This window comes from Nomascus leucogenys, chromosome 11, assembly GCF_006542625.1.
Source record: "Nomascus leucogenys isolate Asia chromosome 11, Asia_NLE_v1, whole genome shotgun sequence".
NCBI lineage: Eukaryota > Metazoa > Chordata > Mammalia > Primates > Hylobatidae > Nomascus > Nomascus leucogenys.
The window spans coordinates 102875898-102901282 of NC_044391.1; the positions used below are offsets into that span (position 1 = coordinate 102875898).

A 25385-nucleotide genomic window follows, 5' to 3' on the forward strand; every position below is an offset into this window, starting at 1 on the left:
ACTGAATCCTCCTTGAAACACAGCTTGTTAACACATTTGGTTAACGAATTCCAACCCATAGTCCTAGAAATAAGAAGTCATATATAAGAAAATATAATGAACCTGGCACACGCAAAAGCAGCAGAGGGACACTTGATAGCCTCATTACGGGAAGCCAGACAGAAGAACTCCAAAGCACATTCTCTGTGGCCTATAAACCTATAGCCCCTGAAGATCCCACTGTTTTACAACACAGCACACTAACTGATTTTCATCATTACAATCTTGAGTCATCATTAAGAAAGTTATAATTTAAATGAGAAGCCATGGAGTTAGAAAGACTGGATTGTAGTTCTAACACTGCCATTCACTAGCTTTGACCTTGAGTAAATTATTTAACCCCTCGTTTAGAGGGATTTAACCCTTATTAGCATTAGCATCATCTGCAAAATGGGAAGAATACTTACCTAAGGATGATGATAATGATGAAATGTGACCATGCTTCTAAAGGCCTAGCACTGTGTTTGGTGCATGGGAGCTGCTCAATCGATGGAAGTTGTCATTCATCATAATAGGATGTCCTGTGTGTTCTACATAACAAGAATGTTACCCTGCATGGCAAGAAACATTACAAGATTATCACTATTAGGGTTTTTACCAATGAGGTGCTAACTGGGTCAGTTTATGACAGCAGATGTTATGGCTTGTTTGGAATGGTAGGCATGAAAATCAAATAGCCATGCATGATTACATAAGCGAGAAGAAGAATTTGAGCAGTAGATTATCACAGACTAGTAGAACAGAAAGTGTCATGTTCTGTTGGAGTCAGGATAGAAAGTGATATCTCAGGGGCTCAATTTAGGGAGGAACAGAGTACTCCCAGATACCCAGGTCCTCTTCCAAAGTTGGGGCCTAGGATCCTGTGGCAGACCATTTGACCAACATGAATAAAATTTGGAAAAAAATAAAAAGGTTTTTTTTTTTCCCCACAAAAGATTAGCCTTCAGAAGTTCCCAAAGTAAAAATTGTTTATAAGTGGATTGCATTGCCTTGAGAAATTAGTGAGTTTTTCATCAACAGAAAGTGTGTTCAAACATAACTTTAAAATCTCTTGAAATGACCGTTATTAAATGGATTTAAGCATTATTTGGAAAGCTAAATTAAATTACTTTATCATGGTCCTTTCCAAAACTAAAACAATATTTCACTTATGTGGAATAACTTATAGATTCATTAAAAATGCTAAGTAAATGAAGTGCTATTGTAAAACATTTATTGTTCTGAATATAAATGAATATAAGTTAATGGAAGAAAGTCATAAGGTATCAAATTCATATATAAGAGAAAATAAGCAATCATGATCCTGCTCATTCATCATAAACATTTTCTTTCCATCATTTTTCCACAAGTTTTTCCAAAGTTGAGACTGTATTATACAGGCAATTTTTATCTTACAGTTTTTTGCTTTGTCATAATCATTTTTGTGTCATCAAAAAATGTTTTGTGGGGACCAGCCACAGTGGCTCACACATATATTCCCAGCACTTTGGGAGGCCAACATGGGAGGACTGTTTGAGCCCAGGTGTTCAAGATGAGCCTGGGCAACATAGGGAGACCCTGTCTCTACAAAATTTTTTTTTAATTATCCATGTCTCTGTGATGTGATTATTATGCATTGCATGCCTGTATCAAAAGGCTCATCTACCCCATAAATATAGACACCTACTATGTACCCACAAAAATTAAAAATTAAAATTAAATAAACATTTTTAAAAAGGAAGAAAATTAGCCAGGCATGGTAGCGTGTGCCTCTAGTCTCAGCTACCTGGGAGGCTGAGGTAGGAAGATTGCTTGAGCCCAGGAGGTCAAGGTTACAGTGAGCTGTGTTCCAGCCGCAGTACTCTAGCATAGGTGACAAAGCAAGACCTTGTCTCAAAAAAAAAAAAAAAATGTTTTGGGCATTATTTTAAGGGTGACAAATATTATGTTATCTCAACACATCAAATTTGGGCTCCAAATCCACAGGCCTCAGTGGAAATCCTGCTCTGCACTTACCAGCTATGTGATTTGTGCAATTTACTAACACCTCTGTGCCTGTTTCATCATCTGTACAATGTGAATAATAGCACTACCTATCTCATAGCTTTATTATGGAGATGTAATGAGTTAATACATGTAAACTACTTAGTATCTGATACGTAGTAAATATTCAATAAATCTTAATTATTATTGTTCTATTAATTTCCCTAACATGAGGCACTTAGATTACTTTTCATTTTTTAACCATTACAAATAATTCTGATAAACATCTTTGTAGTAAATGGGTTTTGAAAGATATTCTTCACAATCCAAACTCTTCAGCCATTTTTTTTTGTTTCAGCTGTTTGTTTTTAAGCATGAAACAATGGATGAACAGATACTATTTATTTGAAACCAGTAGCTTTGTCAATATGTTTTTAAAGAAAGAATAATAATCTATTTTTATTGTTTTCTGTCTTCCTGTTATACAAAATTATGATACAATACACATAAATTTTACCATAGGTGACATTTAGTATGTTCCCAATGTTGTACAATTTGCCAATATGTTTTCAGGCCGCTGATCTCAAAGATGGTCAAATAAAATGCATAGGAAGGAAGCAAGAAGAAGCAAACCTTATTAGCCTCAAAATGTCTTTTATGAACAAGGAAACAATATTTCCTTGTTTTCAAATTTCATTAAGAAACCATTGGGTCCAAGCACCAAGTTATAGCCACTTTAAATATTTTCTGGAAGACACATGCATCCTTAAAACTTTACTTCCATAATCTGTTCGGTCGGGAAGATGACAGAAGAAAGAGGATTAACACTTAAGGAGTCTTTAAGGAGTTCGGATATTGTGGAAGGTGGTTAACATAAATGACCCTATTTAGTCCTTATAAAGATGATGAATTATAGCAATTGTCCTTCAGATTACAGATGAGGAAACTGAAGTTTGGAGAATGTGACATAATTTGTCTAGATGCACACAGCTAAGAAGTAACAGAGACAGGACTCAACTCAGACCTACCTGATTCCTCAGGTCCATGCTCTTTCCATATACCACTGCCTTATTGAAATAAGCTTGTAGAGCCCAGAGTGGTGGCTCATGCTTGTAATTCCAACACTTTGGTAGGCTGGGACAGGAGGATCACTTGAGCCCAGGAGTTTGAGACCAGCCTAGGCAACAGAATGAGACCCCATCTCTACAAAAAATAAAAAAAATTAGCCAGGTGTGGTGGCATGTGCCTGTAGTCGCAGCTACTTGGGAAACTGAAGTGGGAGGATCACCTGAGCCTGGGAGATCGAGTCTGCAGTGAGCTGTGATCATGCCAGTGCACTCCAGCCTGGGTGACCCTGTCAAAGAAAAGAAAAGACAAAAGAAAAGAAAAGAGAAGGGAAGGGAAGGGAAGGGAAGGGAAGGGAAGGGAAGGGAAGAAGGGAGGGAGGGAAGGAGGGAGATGAAATAAGCATGTAATATTATCCTAAAAGAAAGAGATTCTCTGAAAGTTACAACAGAAACTCCAATAACCATCTAGATAGAAAATCTCAAGTCCACTAACTAGGGAATCCAGTTTTTGCAGCTTTCCTTAGTAGTTGAGATAGTCCTTCTAATATTGCATCCTCTATTTCTGTCCATTTATCGCCTAGATGTCTCAACATCCCTGAAGGGGTTATCCTGAATGTGTTAGGCACTAGTGCTCAGTTCCATGTCAAAACACACAAAGCCTTATTGTCCCAACAAGAAATTCGTTGTAGAGCTGCTTTACATAAACCAAAAATCACAGATCTCAAAAGGCTTTCACTCTTCTTCTATCAGTTTTTTTTTCATATTTGACAACAAACACACACAGATAATCAAGAAGAGAGAGAAAAGATGTTTTTCACTGGAAGAATCACCAGAATTTAGTGATAGAAATTAGCAGTGGGAAATGGAATCATGTGTTCATAATCTCGTCTTGTCCAAAGACTTGTTTTTTATTTGCTCATGTCCTGGAGTTTTCTATAAGGCTCAATTTTTCATTTGCAACACAGGAATAATTAAAACTTGTAGCTCTGGGGCATATAAAATCATATTCATCAAATGCTTTCATATAAAAAGTGTTTTTAGAAAGACATGCACACATATATGGAACACCTAGTACTGCACTAAGCATAATAAAAACAAAATGCTAATACTAAGTAGAAACCAGTATGAACGTGGCTCCCTCATCCAACCAGCCCTGAATGGATTAGTCTGTTGTGGTTGCTGAATTCAACTTCTCTGACACTAATACAGCTGGATTGCAGGGATGTCCTGTAATTCACTTGTATTAGAAGCCATTAAAATTTTGAATATGTTGCCTATTAAGTAGGTTGTATATTCCTACCACTCTACTTCTCTGTTATTTTTTTTTTATAAAGAGGCCCATTTCTGCTTCACTTGTTCTTACTTTACTTTCTTTGCACCTCTCCCTCCCGTTTCACCCATACCACTACCATCTGAGGCAGTGTGTGGTATTCCTGAAACATTACTGACCTTCTTCAAAGTAAAAGAAAAAGAGCTAGCAAATACTGTAAACCTTAGAGGAGGGGGGAAAAAAACTTCCTTCCTAAATGGCCACAATTGACAACCCTGCCATTTATTCTAAAGAGCAGTGACCAATTTTAAGTCAATCTTCAACTTTTAAGTGGGGCCAGAATTCCCCAGTCCTGTATCTAGCTCAGTGCTTTGGTGGGATAGGAGCATGTACCCATAGAGCACAATACTCTTTTTTCGGAGTGACATTCATCTACTCAGACAAATTTAACTCCATCAGCAGAATCAAGTTCACAAAACAGTGGCTGTGCAAATTCACAATGAAATCTTTATTAAAATCTAGAATCTTCCAGAGCATTTTACAGGAAAACTGTAAAAAGTTAACTTGCTTTTTTCTTTTCTCTCTCTTTCCCCCTAGCCCCAACAATGATATCAGTACTTTATGTAACTTGGATGTTCCACAGCTTATAACAGTAAAAATATGTCAGTTTAGTCTTTAAACAGATAAGGAGGAAGTGTACACAAGAAAAAAGAAAGTGTTGGAGAGGCATTTTATAATTTCTCAAGTAATAAATACTAATAAATACTAGTAACTATTGTAACCAAAAAATAATACATTGGGTATGGTTATCATATAAAAATCCTCTAACAATTGCTTTTAAGGACATTATGACAAGCTGGTGATTTCCAGATATTTGTGCTAGTAGGACACTCAATACTCCATAAATCATTCCACCAAGATGGTTGCTTATTATGGTCTGTAAGATTGCATTTTCCAGGGTATGACTATAGAATATCTAAAAATCAGCTTATAGAGTACTTTGAGTCAAACAAATTGCTCAGAAAAAAAGTAATTAGATCTATCTTTTAGCCAATTTGGAGGATATTTATCAAAATTATAAATGCATACCTTTATTACAGCAATTCTACATCTAGGAATTTATTCTAATGAAGTACACATGTACAGAATGACTTCTATACAAAATTACTCATGACGTTATTGCTTGTAATAGAAACTATTGAAAATGATTTGAATTTCCATTATTAAGAAATAGTTCAAGTACATTATGATAGAACCATGCAATTGAATCTGAAGCCATAAAAAAGAATGAAGATGTTCTATATGTATTAATTCATTTAGAAAGCTGTATAAGATAGAGTGTGAAATTTAAAAAGCACAGATTATCTCTGGAAAACTACACAGGAAGGTACTAACATAGTCTGTAAGTAGGGGAACTAAGTGTCTAGGGGTGGAGTCAAAAATGAGAGAGAAAACTTTTTATACGTTTTAAATTTTGAGTGATAGGAAAGAGTCTGGTCAGTTAGATCAAAACAAATAATGTAAAAAATGCCTTAAAAAGTAAAACATGGCCAGGCACGGTGGCTCATGCCTGTAATCCCAGCACTTTGGAAGGCTGAAGTGGGTAGATCACGAGGTCAGGAGATCCAGACCATCCTGGTCAACATGGCAAAACCCTGTCTCTACTAAAAATACAAAAATTAGCTGAGTGTGGTGGCACGTGCCTGTAATCCCAGCTACTCGGGAGGCTGAGGCAGGAGAATCGCTTGAATCCAGGAGGCAGAGGTTGCAGTGAGCTGAGATAGTGCCACTGCACTCCAGTCTGGCGACAGAACGAGACTCCATCTCAAAAAAAAAAGTAAAACATTACAATCCACGTATCCTTCAAACTGGCTTGTAACAGAAAAACTGCTATAAATAGTTGTCTTGTAAATGCTTTCAGACACCAAGATAACCAATTTAGCAAAAAGGAAAAAAATCAAATCAACAATAAAAAAGGCTTTAATTATATAATATACAATATACATATATACACACAGTGAATGGCAATTTAATTTTTTGGTTTTCACATGTTACAATCATATGTAGGCACCATTATTTATCTGATCAATTAAGAGACCAATGGTTATTCTTTATTATCTTAAATATTTTTTGAGCACCTATGATATGTAAGTACCAGGTTGATTCTGGAAATTCCTGTGTTGAATAAGACAGACATGGTCTCTGATCTCCTGGACAGTTCTGGTACTTCAGCTACTAAAGACAGAAAAATTTCCTTTTTTAGAATGATACATGCAACCCTCAATAGCTGCTTTCCCAGCCAAGTAAAATAGTAAACATTCAAATGTGAAATGAAAACAGCTGGAGCAGCTGGGTACAATTTAACTTTACATGAAAAAGTCCTCAGACATAGATTACTTATTCTCTCCATATACTTGAGTAACTTCTGTTCTAGGTCAGGAGGCTTAGTGTGTAAGGATAGAGTCAGGAAAAGCTGTCCTCTTTCCTCGCATTTCCATCTTCCTCTGTATGAACACCTTCCTCAGCCCAGAAAGAAGGAAACACACGAGGAGTGATTTTAACAAGATTCCATAATTTGCAGTTGATATAAGCTGTTTGCATGATGTGTGCTCTATTTTTAGGGAGTTTAGAAACATGTTGCTTAACACTTGTGAGAAAATGTGAGAAAATGATTGCACAGTCTCTATTAGAATCTCATTAGCATACTTGCTCCATTTATTTGAGTGTAGACTTGTAAACCTACAATTGTAAATCTCCCAAACTAGCAAAGCATACTTTAGTGAAAGGTGGGACAGGGGATGGAGTTTTCAAAAAGCAGGGGAAGTGAAGACAGAACAGGGAGAATGTAGTAAGAGTAACTCCATCCTCGAGTGCCTCCTTCACACATGAGACATTATACTTCAGAAATAAGATGCTTTCCCACATGAGACAACCAGAGTCAAGGGTAGAGAATAGTCTGCAAATGAGTGAATGAACAGGAGAAATCAATTGTTAACTGATGTATATTCCATGCAAGTCTGAGTAAGTCACAGGAAGGAAACAGAGAGGCCAACTACCTGAGGAATACCTGGACTGCAAAAGTGGAAGAACAGCATAATCACAAATAGAATATCAGGAAGATTTGGAATAGCTAGATTGGTCTCATCACTGACAATCTGATAAAGTGAACTCCTGTCTTTGCTTCCTTGCTCTTTTTTTTAACAACTATTGGACATACAGGTATGCACAAGTTCCAGGAAGCAATATGCCTTCAGAAGAACAAGATATACTTTGCAAACCTGGGTTCATCACTGAATCAAATAGATCATTTTTATATGTTTTTCAGGGAATTTTAATTATACATAGAAAAGGAAACAGCCTCGATTTCTATTGCATTTCTTTTGACTACCAGAGTAGTAGATATAATTTTGAAGTAACCATATGTCACTAACTTTACATACAAAGAATTCCAATTTGCCTCATAGTTTGCAAGACCACACACTTTCAAATGTCTACCATACACAATAGAAAAAATTGGTGAGTGCTTTACCTCATACACTGAGACAAGGGTGGGGGGAGGAACTTAAATATGTTAACATATAATGAACTAGTGAGAGCAAATTTACTGTTGAAAATTATAAAATCCTACAGAAATAGTCCTGTGTTGTCTGCTTATCACATACAAATTGTACACCAAAGTTTTTATTTATTAGAAGCATATAAATTTGTACACTTAAGGATTAAATCACCAAGATGCCAATGTATTTATCTTATGGCAATTGCTCATGAAATGACATCTCTTTTAGTAGATGAGGTAGTTAAATTCTTTGAAGACAAATGAAACCTAGATCTTGTTTTAGTCATACTTCAAAAGGCTAATCTTACAAAATGGCTAATCTTTAGGAATCTCATTCACACTTATTCATTACCAAATTTTTACAGTCTGGCCAAAGAACCGCTAAGAAATAATAACCAGCAGTTTAGTTTTGATATTTATGAACAATCTAAAAATAGGCCAGATGCAATATAGCCTAGTGTGTCAATAAGATCTTTGAAATTTATTCTTTGTAGATAGGAAAGAGGGTATAGATTATCCTTTGAATACTTGTTAATATTAAAGAGTTGACAGTCATTTTAGGCATAAATATGTAACTATAAGTGCAATTATTTGCATGAAGAATTTGCTAAAGTTTTAGAATTTCTAAGGGATTGAGTACTATCTAAAATCTCAAATTCTGTAGTCTTCTAGTTACAATGAGAATTACAGTAGTAGCAGCTAAGGACCAATACAAAATATTTTCAAATGAATAATTTTGAGTGTCATCATCTATAGTATATTGGTAGAGCAAATGATAGCAAACAGATTATGTTGCCTGGATTTAAAGAGGCTTTCCAAAAACTTTTAATCTATTAGCTATTCCTAAAATTATTTGTTTTCTGCACAATTCACTGCTGCTCTCCCATCAGCTACCTTCTTTTTTTCTTTCATGTTCTTTATTCATCAAATGCTTATGGGGCACCTGCTGGGCACTAGGACCAGAGTAGCAAACAAGACACAGCTTTTGTAGCCCAGGTATAGTTACCTTTGGGCCTTCATTAATCACTAGATGCCTGTACCATTTCTAATTTATGAAGGATGCAAAAATGATCATCTTTTAACCCTAGATTTATTTGACTGAACATAAAATCCCATTTCTTCAAGTCAAGCCCAGAAAATAATTTCAGAGTCATGGCAAGTGTGACCTTTCAGTCTATTAGCTTCTTCATTACCCCATCCATCCTAGGTCATGGCCATTTTTCACACCTTTTTCTTCTGACTTTATCCCATCTTATATGTTTACTGCTTCGAGTGAATTTATTAGTTAATTTAATATACATAATAGACTACATTTAACAGTTAATTTAAAGCACATGCCTCACTCTCCTGATGAAAAGCAAAATATTAGGTAAATTAAATGCTTTTATTTACTAATTTTTGAATTCTCACTTTTTTTTTTTTTTTTTTTTTTTTGAGACGGAGTTTTGCTCTTGTCGCCCAGGCTGGAGTGCAATGGTGCTATCTTGGCTCACTGCAACCTCCGCCTCCTGGGTTCAAGCAATTCTCCTGCCTCAGCCTCCCGAGTAGCTGGGATTACAGGCATCTGCCACTACGCCCAGCTAATTTTTTGTATTTTTAGTAGAGACAGCGTTTCACCATGTTGGCCAGGCTGATCTCGAACCCCTGACCTCAGGTAATCCACCCACCTTGGCCTCCCAGAGTGCTGGGATTACAGGCGTGAGCCACCGTGCTCAGCCTGAATTCTCACTTTTTATGTAGCTGTCTTAATATTGTATATGTGATACCCTCATTTCTGGATTTCAAAATCGATAAAACTTCCAAAAAACTAGAGAGATCTATAGAAAGCTGCCACCAAAAAGATGTATAAAACAAACTATTATCTAGCCCCACTGTCATATAACAAAAGAACAAATATTTAAAAGTGTAAAATAACATAGTCTCAGTGTAAAGGATAGTCTTAATTTAAACTGGAGCAATTTTACTCAATTGAGCAAACTCACTATGTTGTCCTAATATTCCTATTTCATGTAGATGGGCAAAAATCATGAATTACTACTTAAGAATGTGAGCAAAAGTTACCTGAAAAGGAATTTGGAGAAAAGAGACTTCCTCTTCTTCTTTTTTTTTTTTTTTTTTTTTTTTTTTGTTGAGATGGAATCTTGCTCTGTCTTCCAGGCTGGAGTGTGGTGGCATGATCTCGTCTCACTGCAACCTCCTCCTTCCCGGTTCAAGCCATTCTCCTACCTCAGCCTCCCAGGAAAGACACTTTATCCCAGTGAACAGTTTGCAAACCAAGGAGATGCAGTTTTCAGTTTAAAACAAAGGTGCATTTCAGAGAGCAAAGTGGGGGTGGTGGTTTGCAGAGAAAGTTCCCACCCAGGTTCACAATCAGGTCCGTTCATACAAATAAACAATTCAAACTTGCTTAGGTTCTGATTGGTCAACACAGCTGTTTGATGGGTTGATGTAGCTGAATTCTGATTGGTCAATGCAGGTGAGCTCTAATTGGTTGGTTCTTGTGAGCTCTGAAAGTCCCAAAGTTGAAGAGAGGTTTGTGTTTTGGAGAAACGCAGAATACCATGTGTGACTTCTAGGCAGCAAATGGCTGCTTGGTTCTATTTTAAATTTAGGCCCAGTTAGCCACTTTGAATCCATCTTGAACAATTGGCTCTTTCAGGTTTACATTTATTCACAGGAACTACTAGTATACACAGGTAATAACAAGTCTAGACATCTCAGCTATTTTAATAATTTCATTTAAAAGATATTTGCAAAAAGTTCACTGCCTTTATTTTAAATTTTGCAGAAAATAAATGAGTATTACGCTTTGCCAACTAAAGTAAGTCAAAACTTTTTTTAAAAATCTTATCGCTGGCGTTTCAATAAAGCAATTTTAGAAATTAGGGAATCTATCCTTTTTAAAAATAACTTCTAAGAGCTTCCATTACTTCTCAGGATAAATTATTTTGGGGATTTTTCAGCTGTGTTGGAGAACGTTGAAGATCTGATGCAGTTGTATCTAAGACCTCAAGTTGGGTCTGTAGGGGAGTAAAGTGTCTGTTACCTATTCAGTAGTTGGATTTGTATTCACTTTCAAAAAATTAATTCCAGATGCAGAAATCACAGGCTTTCCATAAACATTTTCAGGCAGACAGACAATATAACGTTTCTGTTAATAATGAAAAAAGCCTTTGACAGGCTACTCCATAGCTGTGTTCCTGCTCTTCCCATGTATGAATGGGAGGCAGTTACCGCAAAGGAATTCTCATCCAACCATATGTGAAAATAGAGCAGAGAGGCCTCTAAGTTTGAAATTATGCTATTCTCAGAAAAGTCTGTGCAACACAATAAAGGTAAAAGTGGATTATGTACCCATTTAAATTACTTCTGATTTTTCTTCTAGATATAAAAGTTTACCTCCTACTTTCCCAAACATTAAATTTAATTTGAAATAAAAGTGAAGTAATTTGATCTCATCATATGGGGTAAATTTAGGAGAATATTGACCTTGATTTTGTTCTCAAAGTTTAGAGTCCGTATTTTTATTTATAAAAATAAAGAATAATTTAATAATGAAAGTGCTATATCAAAAATAAATTCTTACAATTATATCATTTATAAATATGTATTTTTATCAAGACCCCTTTTTTAAAAAGCTTTTTAAAAAGTGGTAGATTATTTTGTGTCAACATATGTATATGCCCATGAACACATACGCAAAATCACAAAATGCTTCATCAAACAAGCTAAATTGCATCTTTGCTCTGTTTTCCAATTATATGTCAGAAATTTGACACCATGTAATGTGTTCTGAAGCTCTATTGCTGATAGTAAAAATAAAAAGGAAAAACTACATGCACATGCATGTTTATTGCTGTACCATTCACAATAGCAAAGACTTGGAACCAACCCAAATGTCCATCAATGGTAGACCGGATTAAGAAAATGTGGCACATATACACCATGGAATACTATGCAGCCATAAAAAGGGATTCATCCATGTCCTTTGCAGGGACATGGATGAAGCTGGAAACCATCATTCTCAGCAAATTATCACAAGGACAGAAAACCAAACACCACATGTTCTCACTCATAGGTGGGAGTTGAACAATGAGAACACATGGACACAAGGCAGGGAGCATCACACCGGGGCCTGTCAGGGGGTGGGGGACTGGAGGAGGGATAGCATTAGGAGAAACACCTAATGTAAATGACGAGTTGGTGGGTGCAGCAAACCAACATGGCATACCTATGTAACAAACATACCTATGTAACAAACCTGCATGTTGTGCACATGTACCCTAGAACTTAAAATATAATAAAAAACAAAAAAGGAAAAACTAATGGTAATTACAGTGTATCATAAAAGGAGTTTACAATAACTTGTATTATGCATTACAGTTCATGAGAGTTTGAGAAAACAATGAAGCATCTTTTTCTATTAGTCATGTGCATTAAATATATATTTATATTACATTACATTAAGTATATATTTTGATTTATCAGACTGTTAAGTTCTCATGGGACATTTCATATCTGAGGAAAGAATTCCCTAGTATGGGAAAAGTAGGCTTACTCAGGAAACAACAGATTAATTATAAAACTTCAAACTCAGAGCTCACAATGTACACAAAAGTTTTGAGTAAAATTTCAATATTCAATCTGTTTATTATTTGTAAAAGATAATGGGCATAATTCTGAACTACTAGGATGTCATACAGACATCCATTCACATGGAGTAGTTCTTCCGTTAAAACATATTTTTATCTAGGTCTGGGTAGTGGAAGATGAGTAGAAGCTCATGTTTATGAAAACAAAAAGAAGGAAGAAAGGAGGGAGGGAAGATGAGAAAGATTATGTCCCAAGGAGAAAGGACAGTGAACTAAAAATGAATTCTATCTCTTGTGTGTTCCATTATCTTAAAATCTACCTTACAGGCTGGGCGCAGTGGCTCACGCCTGTAATCCCACCACTTTGGGAGGCCAAGGCGGGTGAATCGCCTGAGATCAGGAGTTTGAGACCAGCCTGCCCAACATGGTGAAACCCCGTCTCTACTAAAAATACAAAAATTAGCCCGGCGTGATGGCAGGCACCTGTAATCCCAGCTACTCGGGAGGCTGAGGCAGGAGAACTGCTTGAACCCAGGAGGCGGAGGTTGCAGTGAGCCAAGACTGCACCATTGCACTCTAGTCTGGGCGACAAGAACAAAACTCCAACTCAGAAAAACAAACAAACAAACAAACAAAAAACTACCTTACAGCTATGCAATGTCATTGTTCATTTATTTCATTATTTTTATCAATATATTAAGTGACCACTTAAGATATAATTAGGCACATAATTTCAGTTATTCAATTCAGATAAAAAGATAGATTTTTTAAATCTTACTTCCTATCTATCTAGTAACTATAAAGAGGAAATTTAGTATTTGCCAGGGAGTACAGAGTTTTTTTGTTTTTTAAAAAAGTTAATGGATAATATATTTAAATTTTTCAATAAAATATATGGGTAAAAATTCTTCCTCCTATTCCTGCCCCCATTATCACTTTTTCCTTCAACATGTAATCACTGTTATTAGTCCCTTACTGATAGACAGCTAATTGTTTCTAAACTTTTGCAAATACAACCAACACACAAAAAAAATACTTCATTTAAATGTCAGTTCATGGATATGCATCTGCAAGTTCATCTCTAGGAAAATTTTCTAGAAGAATTGCAGGGCAAAGAGCAATTTGCAAATTCAACAGATATTTCTAAATTTTAAATAGTACTTCTAATTTCTAAATAGTATATCCCCTTTCACAGGGAATATACTAATTGATACTCCTACAAGCAGTGTACAACAATATTCTTTTTCCTACAGTCTTGGCAATATATCGCCTAATTTAAAGATTTTGTCAGTTGATAAGTGGGAAATGGCATTTTATTGTATCTGTAATTTGCATTTATGAAGATTAGGGTTAAGCATCTTTTCATACATTAAGGAGCCATTCAAAGTTCCTTTTCTGTGAAATATCTGTTTATATGTTTTTCCATTATTCTCTTATAATATAGGAATTCTTTATATATTAAGGAGGTTAGTATTTTGTTTGACACAAGTTACAAATATTTGTCTCTTGACGTTTCATAGAATTTTTTTGTCATGCAGAAGTACTTTCGTAAGAAAAATGCAATATATTTTTTCTTCTATAATTTCTGAACTTCTTATTAGAAATACTTTCCCCACTGTAACACTCCAACATCATTTATGTATATAAGTATGTATGTACTTAAATTTGAATATAGAGGTTTCTAAAGCTGTGATACAGAGTAGAGAATATAATCCAAAGCAAGTCTACCCTCCTTCTATCTCTTCACTTTCTTTTCTTTTTCTTTTTTTTTTTTTTGAGACAGAGTCTCACTCTGTCACCCAGGCTGGAGTGCAGTGGTGCGATCTCAGCTTACTGCAACCTCCACCTCCTGGGTTCAAGCGATTCTCCTGCCTCAGCCTCCCCAGTAGCTGGGAATACAGGCACCCGCCACCACGCCCGACTAATTTTTGTATTTTTAGTAGAGACAGGGTTTCACCACGTTGGCCAGGCTGGTCTCAAACTCCTGACCTCAGGTAATCCGCCCGTCTCTGCCTCCCAAAGTGCTGGGATTACAGGCGCAAGCCACCGTGCCCGGTCCCTCTTCACTATTTCTTATTTCTTCCCCTCTTTCTCAGGTAATTTATTGATCCTCTTCCTAAGTATTATTCTGAGTTCCTGGGAGAAGTTGAGCTATCCTAATTCACAAATCGTTCTTCAAATGTAGAAAATGAGAAGACATGGAGGCCAAGGAAGGGTGTGTGGAATCAAGCAGCAGTTCTCAAAACAGCATATATCAAGACCTCAGCACATATCAAGACAGTGGCACAAAAGCATCGCGGTGTTGTCATTCACTACTATGCAGGAGGGAAAGCCAATTTCATTTCAGAATGTCCTCAATTAATCTGTAAAAATTATTAATTTTATTAAATCCCAACCCTTGAGAACAAGTCTTTGTAATATTCTGTTTTACAAAATAGGAAGTATGCAGAAAGCACTTCTGCATAGTGAACAAAGAAACACAAGTAATCTCATCACATTTTCAGTAGCAACTGAGTTGCACACCAAACCACTGGCACCTTTTCTCGTGAAATACCATTTTTATTTGAAAGAATAATTGGCAAACAAACTATGGTTATTCAGACTTGCATTTTTTAAAATTTAATTAAAAACAAAATGAGTATGTAATCTTAAGGAGAAAATAATGATATAGCATTATTGACAGTAATAAATTTTAAGCTTTTGAATAGAAATTAGGATTTTGGAAAACATATCCACCACTGTGAGTTTCACGTCTTCCCAATACTTAAGCACTTTTCTGATGAGATCAGTGTTATTATTAACAAATATGATTTTTAAATATTTATGCGATATGCATTACTCAGCGAACCAATATTTTCTAAATGACAAATGCATAAAATTATAAAATTATAAATGGGTAAGAGAGTCATCCAAGTACAAGACATGCCAATTAATTTTAATATAATAAACTTCAAAAAGTTTACTGATAATAGTTTCAGATTCTATGTTGCAAATAACCTTTAAGAAACTACCACTTGTCAATCTTTGGTGCAGTATCAAAGAAAAATATCCACAGGTATCTGAAAAGGCTGTTAAAATACTCCTCACTTTTCCAACTATATGTCTGTGTGAAGCTGGATTTTCTAGATATACTTCAATCAAAACAACATTTCACACGAGATTGAATGCTGAAGCAAATATGAGAATCCAGCTGTCTTCTATTAAGCCAGACATTAAAGAGATTTGTACATGTGTAAAATGATGACGCTCTTCTCACTCAATGTTTATGTTGTAAAAGCATTATTTTTCATTTAAAAATGTTAATATTTTATGGTTTTATGATTGTTATTTTTAATTATTAAATATTACAGTTTTCTGTTTTAATTTCTAATATGGTAAATAACAAAAGCTTTTGAGAGCCTCAATAATTTTTTTTTTTTTTGAGACAAGCTCTCACTCTGTTACCCAGGCTGGAGTGCAGCAGTGCAATCTTGGCTCACTGTAGCCTCAACCTCATGTGCTCAAGTGATCCTCCCACCTCAGCCTCCTCAGGAGCCAGGACCACAGGTGTGTGCCACCACGCCCGGTTAATTTTTGAATTTCTTTTGTAGAGATAGGGTTTTGCCACATTGCCCAAGCTGGTCTTGAACGCCTGGGCTCAAGTGGTTCACCTGCCTCAGCTTCCCAAAGTGCTGGGATTACAGACGTGAGCCACTTGGTCTGGCCCCAAGATCCTCAATAATTTTAAGAGTATAAAAGGGTCCTGAAACAAAAATGTTTGAGAGCCGCTGAAATACAGTTTATTTCTCAGATCACTGAAACTTCAGAATAATCATAGAGGACATGAAAACACCCTCTATATTTGCTAGGCATATAACTATAATTTGACCTTTGGCTAAAATACCCTGATTCTGTCTTAGGAAAAAATAAGAGTACAGGAGACACCCCCAAAAATGCATAGTACAAGAAAAATGTTGTTGTTTTTTTTTAATTACAAAATGGGTCCAGGCATGATGGCTCACACCTGTAATCCATGCACTTTGGGAGGCCGAGGCGAGTGGATCACTTGAGGTCAGGAGTTTGAGCCCAGCCTGGTCAACATAGTGAAACCCCGTCTCTACTAAAAAATACAAAAATTAGCTGATCATAATCCCAGCTACTCAAGAGGCTGAGGCTGAGGCAGATGAATCGCTTGAACCCAGGAGGTGGAGGTTGCAGGGAGCCCATATCATGCCACTGCACTCCAGCCTGGGCGACAAAGTGAGACTCAATCTCAAAAAAAAAAAAAAAAGAAAAAGCCTGGCATGGTGGCTCACACCTGTAATTCCAGCACTTTGGGAGGCCAAGGTGGGTGGATCACTTGAGGTCAAGAGTTCAAGACCAGCCTGGCCAACATGGTGAAACCCCATCTCTACTAAAAATACAAAAATTAGCTAGGCATGGTGGCGGGCACCTGTAATCCCAGCTACTTAGGCTGAGGCAGGAGAATCGCTTTAACCCGGGAGGCAGGGGTTGCAGTGAGCTGAGATCAGGCCACTGCACTCCAGCTTGAGTGACACGGTGAGACTCTGTCTCAATAAATAAATAAATAGGCTGGGCGTGGTGGCTCACACCTGTAATCCCAACACTTTGGGAGGCCAAGGCAGGTGGGTCACCGGAGGTTGGGAGTTCAAGACCAGCCTGGCCAACATGGAGAAAGGCCATCTCTACTAAAAATACAAAATTAGCTGGGCGTGTTGGTGCATGCCTGTAATCCCAGATACTCCAGAGGCTGAGGCAGGAGAATCGCTTGAACCCGGGAGGCGGAGGTTGTGGTGAGCCGAGATTGTGCCATTGCACTCCAGCCCGGGCAACAAGAGTGAAACTCTGTCTCAAAATAAATAAATAAATAAAATACATAAATAAAAATGAAATTACAGAATGGCATGTGACAGCCATTGTAGCATAATTTGAAATAGCAAAAGATTGAAATTGTAAAACACCTAAATCTGGTTTGGTTTGGTTTGTTGTTGTTGTTAGTTTGTTTATTTTTGAGACAAGGTCTTGCCCTGTCACCCACGTTGGAGTGCAGTGGTGTGATCATAGTTCACTGCAGCCTCCACCTCCTGGGCTCAAGCAATCCTCCCACGTCAGCCTCCAGAGTAACTGGCACCACAAGTGCACACCACCATGCCTGGCTAATTTTTTTTTTTTTTTTGAGACGAAGTTTTGCTCTTTGTTGCCCAGGCTGGAGTGCAGTGGCATGATCTTGGCTCACTGCAACATCCGCCTCCCGAGTTCAAGTGATTCTCCTGCCTCAGCCTCTCAAGTAGCTGGCATTACCAGGCACCCATCACCATGCCCAGCTAATGTTTGTATTTTTAGTAGAGACGTGGTTTCACCATGTTGGCTGGGCTGGTCTGGAACTCCTGACCTCGTGATCCACCCACTTCGGTTTCCCAAAGTGCTGGGATTACAGGCGTGAGCCACCGCGCACAGCTGCTAATTTTTTTTTACTTTTTGTTGAGATGGAGTCTTGCTATTTTGCCCAGGCTGGTCTCAAACTCCTGGCCTCAAGTGGTCCTCCTGCCTCAGTCCCCCAAAGTACTGGGATTATAGCTGTGAATCTCCACACCCAGCCTTGTTGTTAGTTTTTGAACCTCAGATTCCCAGAGGCAGCAGGTTGATTAAATTATGGCCTTAATTTCTTAGTATACTGTCATTGGCCCATGCAAGATGCTTCTCCTTCACTTTATTTTGCCCTTTCTTCAATTCTCACTTTTATTTTCCTCCATCAAAGACTTGCCCATTTTAAAGAGATTGATGTGTATCTTTTAATGTGTACAGAATTAAAAAATAGTTATGGTTGTTTTGTAAAGAATGATGTGTTTTCTATTTAAATAAATAGCACTTGTAGCCAGACCCAGTGGCTCACCCCTGTAATCCCAACACTTTGGGAGGCCAAGGTGGGTGATCACTTGAGACCAGCAGTTCAAGACCAGCCTGGCCAACATGGCAGAACCCTGTCTTTACTAAAAATACAAAAATTAGCCGGGCATGGTGGTACATACCTGTAATCCCTCTCCAATACTTGGTATTATCCACCTTTCTAATTGCTGATATTCAAATACATAAAACATGATATCTCATTGTTGTTTCAATCTGCGTTTTGCCTCTTTATCATAAACTTTAGCAACTCATGATATATTTGTTATTTATTTGAACCTCCTCTGTGAACTGTTTACCCTGTTAGGAATTTTTATTTTTGTTTCCTATCTTTTTCTTGTTAATTTAAGAAGTTCTCATATGTTTTGCATATTATCCCTGCTAGTTTTTAAATATTGGAAATAACAACATGTTTGTTAACTTTATCTATGTTACTCACATTGAATAAAATTCTTTAATTTTGGTGCAGCCAAATTCAGCCACATTTTCTGACTTACAGTTGGTGCTTTTGAGATTTTGTTTAAGAAACTTTTCCCCACTCCTTAGTCACAAAAACTTTATTTCATATTTTGTTCTATCATCTTCATAGATTTATCTGTTACATTTAGGTCTTTCATCCATCAACAGACAACCTTTGTGTAAGTTAGAAATCTGTATTTTTCTTCACATGATGAGATATGTATCCTAACATAATCTGTTATGCTAAACAATTTGTCCATTTTTAATTCCTTTGTGATACAAATGTTTAATGTTAATGTTTTTCTTTTGTAGAGATGAGTTCTTACTATGTTGCTTAAGCTAGTCTCGAAGTTCTGGCCTAAAGTGATCCTCCCACCTCAGCCTCTCAAAGTGCTGGAATTACAGGCATGAGCCACTAGGTGTTTATCATATAACAAGTCCTCACATTAACTTGATCTTCAGATCTATTTCTGAGTTCTCAATTCTGTTTTCTTTGTTTGTTTTGTTTTTTTCAATTCTGTTTTATTGATCTATTTATATATTGCTGGGTTAACAACATTTATCATCATTATCATCATTTATAGTATGTGTTAATATCTGATGAGTGAGAGTAATACCATCTATTTGGCCTGTCGTTTTTTTTCTGCTATTCTTTAGACATTTTGGGATTTTAGCCATCCATATAAATTTCAGAATTTGTTGTGTTCTTTAAAAATTCAATTAAATTTTGTATTGGAATTTTATTTACTTTGTATGTATACTTACACATAATTGGTAACTATACTAGGTTACGACATACCAACCATAAACATAGTATATTTCATCACTTATTCAAATCTTATTTATGTCTTTTGCTGTCTTTCTACTAAAGGAAACAATAGAATGAGGATTTTTTTTTATTTTAACGCACATTTTTATTTAAAAGAGGTTTAGCCAGGCTCGGTGGCTCATGCCTGTAATCCCAGCACTTTGGGAGGCCAAGGTGGATTACCTGAGGTCAGGAGTTCAAGACCAGCCTGACCAATATGGTGAAACCACATCTCTACTAAAAATACAAAAATTAGCCGGGCGTGGTGGCACACGCCTGTAGTCCCAGTTACTCAGGGGGCTGAGGCAGGAGAATCTCTTGAACCCAAGAGGCGGAGGTTGCAGTGAGCCGAGATTGCGCCACTGCACTCCAGCCTGGGTGACAGAGCGAGACTCCGTCTCAAAAAAAAAAAAAAAATGAAATAAAATAAAATAAAATAAAAGAGGTTTAGTAGATAGCAAATCTGGTGACACCAATTTCACTCTCAGCAATGGTTTTTCCCCCAAAATGAGTAACATACTGCCTAATAGGAATTATATAATAAGGAAGACACTTAAGAAAGAAATGGAAAAATATAGCTGTGATTATTAAATCACCCAGAAGGAGCTAATGCAAAAGAGGAGGAGCATCAGCAAAACTTGTTCTGGCATAGGAGTTTAGTTTTATTTTTGTCTTTTAAACACCTATGCTTTGTATAAGGAAGAAAAGATGTCTCTTAGTAGAAGCCACAGAAAGAATGCAATGTCAGCTTGGGTAAACTTCTGATAGTAAGCTTGTGGGAGGCATTTAGTGTTTGTTGAATGGATAAAGAAAGAAATATAAAGGAACAACAAATAATCCTTCTTGATTTGTCCTGAAATGTAATTGCAATTCTTATTAGGGGGTGAGTAAGAACATTTAACATGAGATCTACCCTCTTAACAAAATTTTAAGTGTACAATACAGTATTATTGACTATAGATAGTGTTTTACAGTAGATCTCTCGAGCTTATTCATCTTGCTTAGCTGAAACTTGATGCCCATTGATTAGTAACTCCAATTTACCCCTCCTCTAGCCCTTGGCAACCACCATTCCACTTTCAATGTATGAATTTAACTATTTTAGATTCCTCTTATAAATGGAATAACATGGTATTTGCCTTTCTGTGATTGGTTTATTTCACTTAGAATAATGTCCTCAATGTTGTTACATATTGTAGAGTTTCTTTTTTTAAGGCTGAATAGTATTCCATTTAGGTATATACCACATTTTCTTTATTCATCAACCTGGTGATAGACATTTCAGCTATTTCCACATCCTGGTTCATATGTACAGTGCAGCAATGAACATAGAGATGCTAATATCTCTTTGAGATCCTGATTTCAATTCTTTTGGATGAATTCCCAGAGTGGGATTGCTAGATTATATGGTAGTTCTTTATTTTAAGGAACTTCCATGCTGTCTTCTATAGCAGCTGTACCATTTTGCATTCCCACCAACAGTATGTAAGAGTTCTAATTTCTCCACATCCTTGGCAATACTTGTTTTCTTGATAATAGCCATCCTGACAGGTGTGAAGTAATATCTTATTGTGGTTTTGATTTGCATTTCCCTGATGATTAGCGCTGTTGAGGATTTTTTTTTTCTATGCCCATTGTCCATTTGTATGTCCTTGGAGAAATGTCCATTCAAGTCTTTTGCCCATTTTCTAATGGGGTTATTAGTTTTTTTCCAGCATTGAGTTGAGGAAATTTCCTCATATTTTGGAGGTTAACCCCTTATCAGATATATGATTTGCAAATAATCTCCCATTCCACAGGTTGCCTTTTACTATTGTTTCCTTTACTGTGCAGAAACTTTTTTAGTTTGATACAGTCCCATTTGTTTGGTTAGTTTTTGCTTTAGGTTTTTGTTGTGGTGGTGGTTGCCTGTGCATTTGGTGTCATATTCATAAAATGATTGCCAAGACCAATGTCATGAAGCTTTTTACCTACAATTTCCTCTAGGAGTTTTATAGTTTGGGTACTTAGATTTGTCCTTAATCTGTTTGGAGGTGATTTTTGTGTGTGATGTAAGATAAGGGTTCAATTTCATTCTTTTGCATGTGGATATTCAGTTCTCCAAGCATCACTGATTGGAGACTATCCTTTTCCCCATTATGTATTCTTGGCACCCTCATCAAAGATCAATTGACTGTATCTGCATGAATTTATTTCTGGGCTCTCTATTATGTTTCATTTGTCTATTTGCCTGTCTTTATGCCAGTACCATACTGTTTACCATTGCCTTGCAATATATTTTTAAATCAGGCTATGTGATGCCTCCAGGTCTGTTCTTTCTCAGATTGATTTGGCTATTCATTGTCTTTGGGGTTACATGTAAATTTTGGAATTTTTTTTCCATTTCGGTAAAAATTGCCACTGGGAATTTGATAGAGTTGCCATTGAATCTGAAGATTGCTTTGAGTATGGAGATATATACATATATATATATATATTTGTTTGTTTGTTTGTTTGTTGATGGAGTCTTGCTCTGTTGCCTAGGCTGGAGTGCAGTGGCACGATCTCAGCTCACTGCAACCTCCACCACTGGGGTTCAAGCAATTCTCATGCCTCAGCCTCCCAAGTAGTGGGCATTACAGGTGCCTGCCACCACACCCAGCTAATTTTTGTATTTTTAGTAGAGACGAGGTTTCACCTTGTTGACCAGGCTGGTCTCAAACTCCTGACCTCAAGTGATCCACCCACCTCAGCCTCCCAAAGTGCTGGAATTACATGTGTGAGCCACTGCTCCTGGCCAGATTTATATTTCTTATAATAATACTGTATCTTATTTTTATTTTATGACTAAATTGGCTATTCCTTTTTAAAGTGCTTTCTTGGGTGCTTTGTATATTTCTATCAATCTTGCTGAACTTTTGTTATACTCACAGAATGTTGATTCAATAGAATTTTCTATATAGGTAAACATGTCATCTACCAATAATGATTTTTTATATCTTCTTATCCAATCCTAACATGACTTATGCCTTTATCCTGTCTTTAAAGATAGACAGGGCCTCTAATACTATGTTGAGATGGTAAACATGTAAATGGATTGTAACTGGAAATTGTAAACATTATTTTCTTCTTTGTTTTAAAGGAAATGCTTCTAAATTTATTCTTGTCAGTTTATTTTCTCATAAGTTTTTTTGTAAATAGTCCAGGAATTTCCCTGATATTCTTAATATTCTGTAAATTTTATCATAAGTACTTTTATATTTTATTTTGCCTTTTTATCATAAATAAAATGCTTTTTCTGTGTCTAATGAAATCATCATATGTTTTGTCTTCTTTGGCCTAGTATTAAAATGAAATACATTGATACATTTTTCTGATGTTGTACTATCCTTTTAATCTTGGAATAAATAAATACATTTTTTTTTTTTTTTTGAGATAGAGTCTCGCTTTGTTGCCCAGGCTGATGCAGTGGCGCCATCTCGGCTCACTGCAAGCTCTGCCTCCCAGGTCCACGCCATTCTCCTGCCTCAGCTTCCCGAGTAGCTGGGACTACAGGCACCCGCCACCACGCCTGGCTAACTTTTTTTTTGCATTTTTTTAGTAGAGACAGGGTTTCACTGTGTTAGCCAGGATGGTCTCGATCTTCTGACCTCGCGATCCACCCGCCTCGGCCTCCCAAAGTGCTGGGATTACAGGCGTGAGCCACTGCACCTGGCCAGGGATGAATAAATACTACTTGATCAGTATGTGTTATCTTTTCATGAACTGTTAACTTTGTTTAGCTAATATTTTATTTAGGACTATTGCACTTACATGTATAAGTGAAATGGGTTTATGACTTTCTTATCTAGTTTGAGAATCAAGATTACATAGCCTTATAAAATTAGCTAGGCAACTGGGCAGCTTTTCTTTTGTTCTTTTTTTTAATTTCTGAAGCAATTAATACAAAATAGGTATTATCTCACAAAAAAATGGTATGTGAGGTAATACATATGTTAATTGGCATGATTTAACTATTCCACAATGTAAACATATTTTAAAACATGTACATAATTATATATAATTTTATTTGCCAATTTTAATAAAGAAATAAAATAAGATACTTATCATCAAACTCTTGAAAGTTTTGTAAAACTCCACTGGAAAAGTCTGTAAGCTAGGGGCTTTTTGGTGGGGAGGTTATAGCTTCTTTTTCTTTAGTTATTATTTTATATACTGATGTACCTTACAAAATTAGGATGATGTGAATGCATAAACCATGCAGAAAGTTACGAGAGTTACATACACATACATACACACTTACACGCACCCCTTTTAGAAACCAGAGAAGAGGCCAGGTGTGGTGGCTCATGCCTGTAATCCCAGCACTTTGGGAGGTCGAGGTGGGCAGATCACCTGAGGTCAGGAGTTCGAGACCAGCCTGGCCAGCGAGGTGAAACCCTATCCCTACTAAAAATACAAAAATTAGCCAGGCATGTTAGCGGGTGCCTGAAATGCCAGCTACTCGGGAGGCTGAGGCATGAGAATTGCTTGAAACCAAGAGGTAGAGGTTGCAGTGAGCCAAGATTGTGCCACTGCATTACAGCCTGGGTGACACAGCAAGACTATGTCTCAAAAATAAATAAAATAAAATATTAAAATAATTAAAATCAGAGAAGTAATACATAATTTTTTATTTTGTTAATTTTTATGGCTGTATAATAGTTTTACATTTCTATGGGCTACATGTGAAATTTTGATACAGGCATACAATATGTAATGATAAAATCAGGATAATTGGAATCTTAATCACCTCAAACATTTATTATACCTTTGTGTTGGAAACATGCCAAATCTTCTCTTCTAACTATTTTGAAATATACAACAAATTACTGTTAACTATAATTGCCCTACTGTGCTATTAAACATGAAATCTTATTCCATCAAACTGTATTTTGTTGTACCTGTTGACCAGCCCCTCTATAACCTCGTCCCTCCTCACTACTTTTCCCAGCCTCTGATAACCACCATTCTACTCACCACCTCCACAAGATCAATTTTGTTAGCTCCTACATGTGAGTAAGGACATGCAATATTTGTCCTTCTGTGCCAGGCATAGTTTACTTAACATAATGTCCTCCAGCTCCATACATGTTGCTACAAATAACAGTATTTCATCATTTTTTTAGCTAAATAATATTCCATTGTGTATATATATGCCATATTTTATTTATCCATTCATCTGTTGATAGGCATTCAGGTTGATTCCATATCTTTGTTATTGTGAATAGAGCTGTAATAAACATGGGAGTACAGACATCTCTTTGATATGTTGATTTATTTCTTTTGAATATGTATTCAGCGGTGGGATTGCTAGATTGTGTGGTAGGTTTTATTTTTTACTTTTTTGAGGAACCTCTATACTGTTTTCCATAGTGGCTATACTAATTTACATTTCCACCAACAGTGTATGAGGGTTCTCCTTTCTCTGCATAGTCGTCAGCATTTATTATTTTATTTTTGCTAATAGTCATTTTAACTGGGGTGAGATAATATCTCATTGTGGTTCTGATTTGCATTTCCCTGATCATTAGGGTTGTTAAGCATTTTTTCATATACGCATTGACCATTCATATGTCTTATTTTTTAAATTGGATTATTTGGTTTTAACTATTGAATTGAGTTTCTTTGTTTTTTTTTTTTTTTGAGACGGAGTCTCGCTCTGTCACCCAGGCTGGAATGCAGTGGCACAATCTCGGCTCACTGCAAG

General features: G+C 36.5%; 1 long non-coding RNA gene across 1 annotated transcript in view; it reads right to left on the minus strand.

Annotated features, from left to right (window-relative positions):
* LOC115837305 overlaps nt 1–25385 on the minus strand; it is a 63324-nt gene that overhangs the window by 19801 nt on the left and 18138 nt on the right. Inside the window, exon 2 of the long non-coding RNA XR_004032352.1 lies at nt 447–590. This is a non-coding gene — a long non-coding RNA (uncharacterized LOC115837305). The remainder of the gene's footprint in view (nt 1–446; nt 591–25385) is intronic.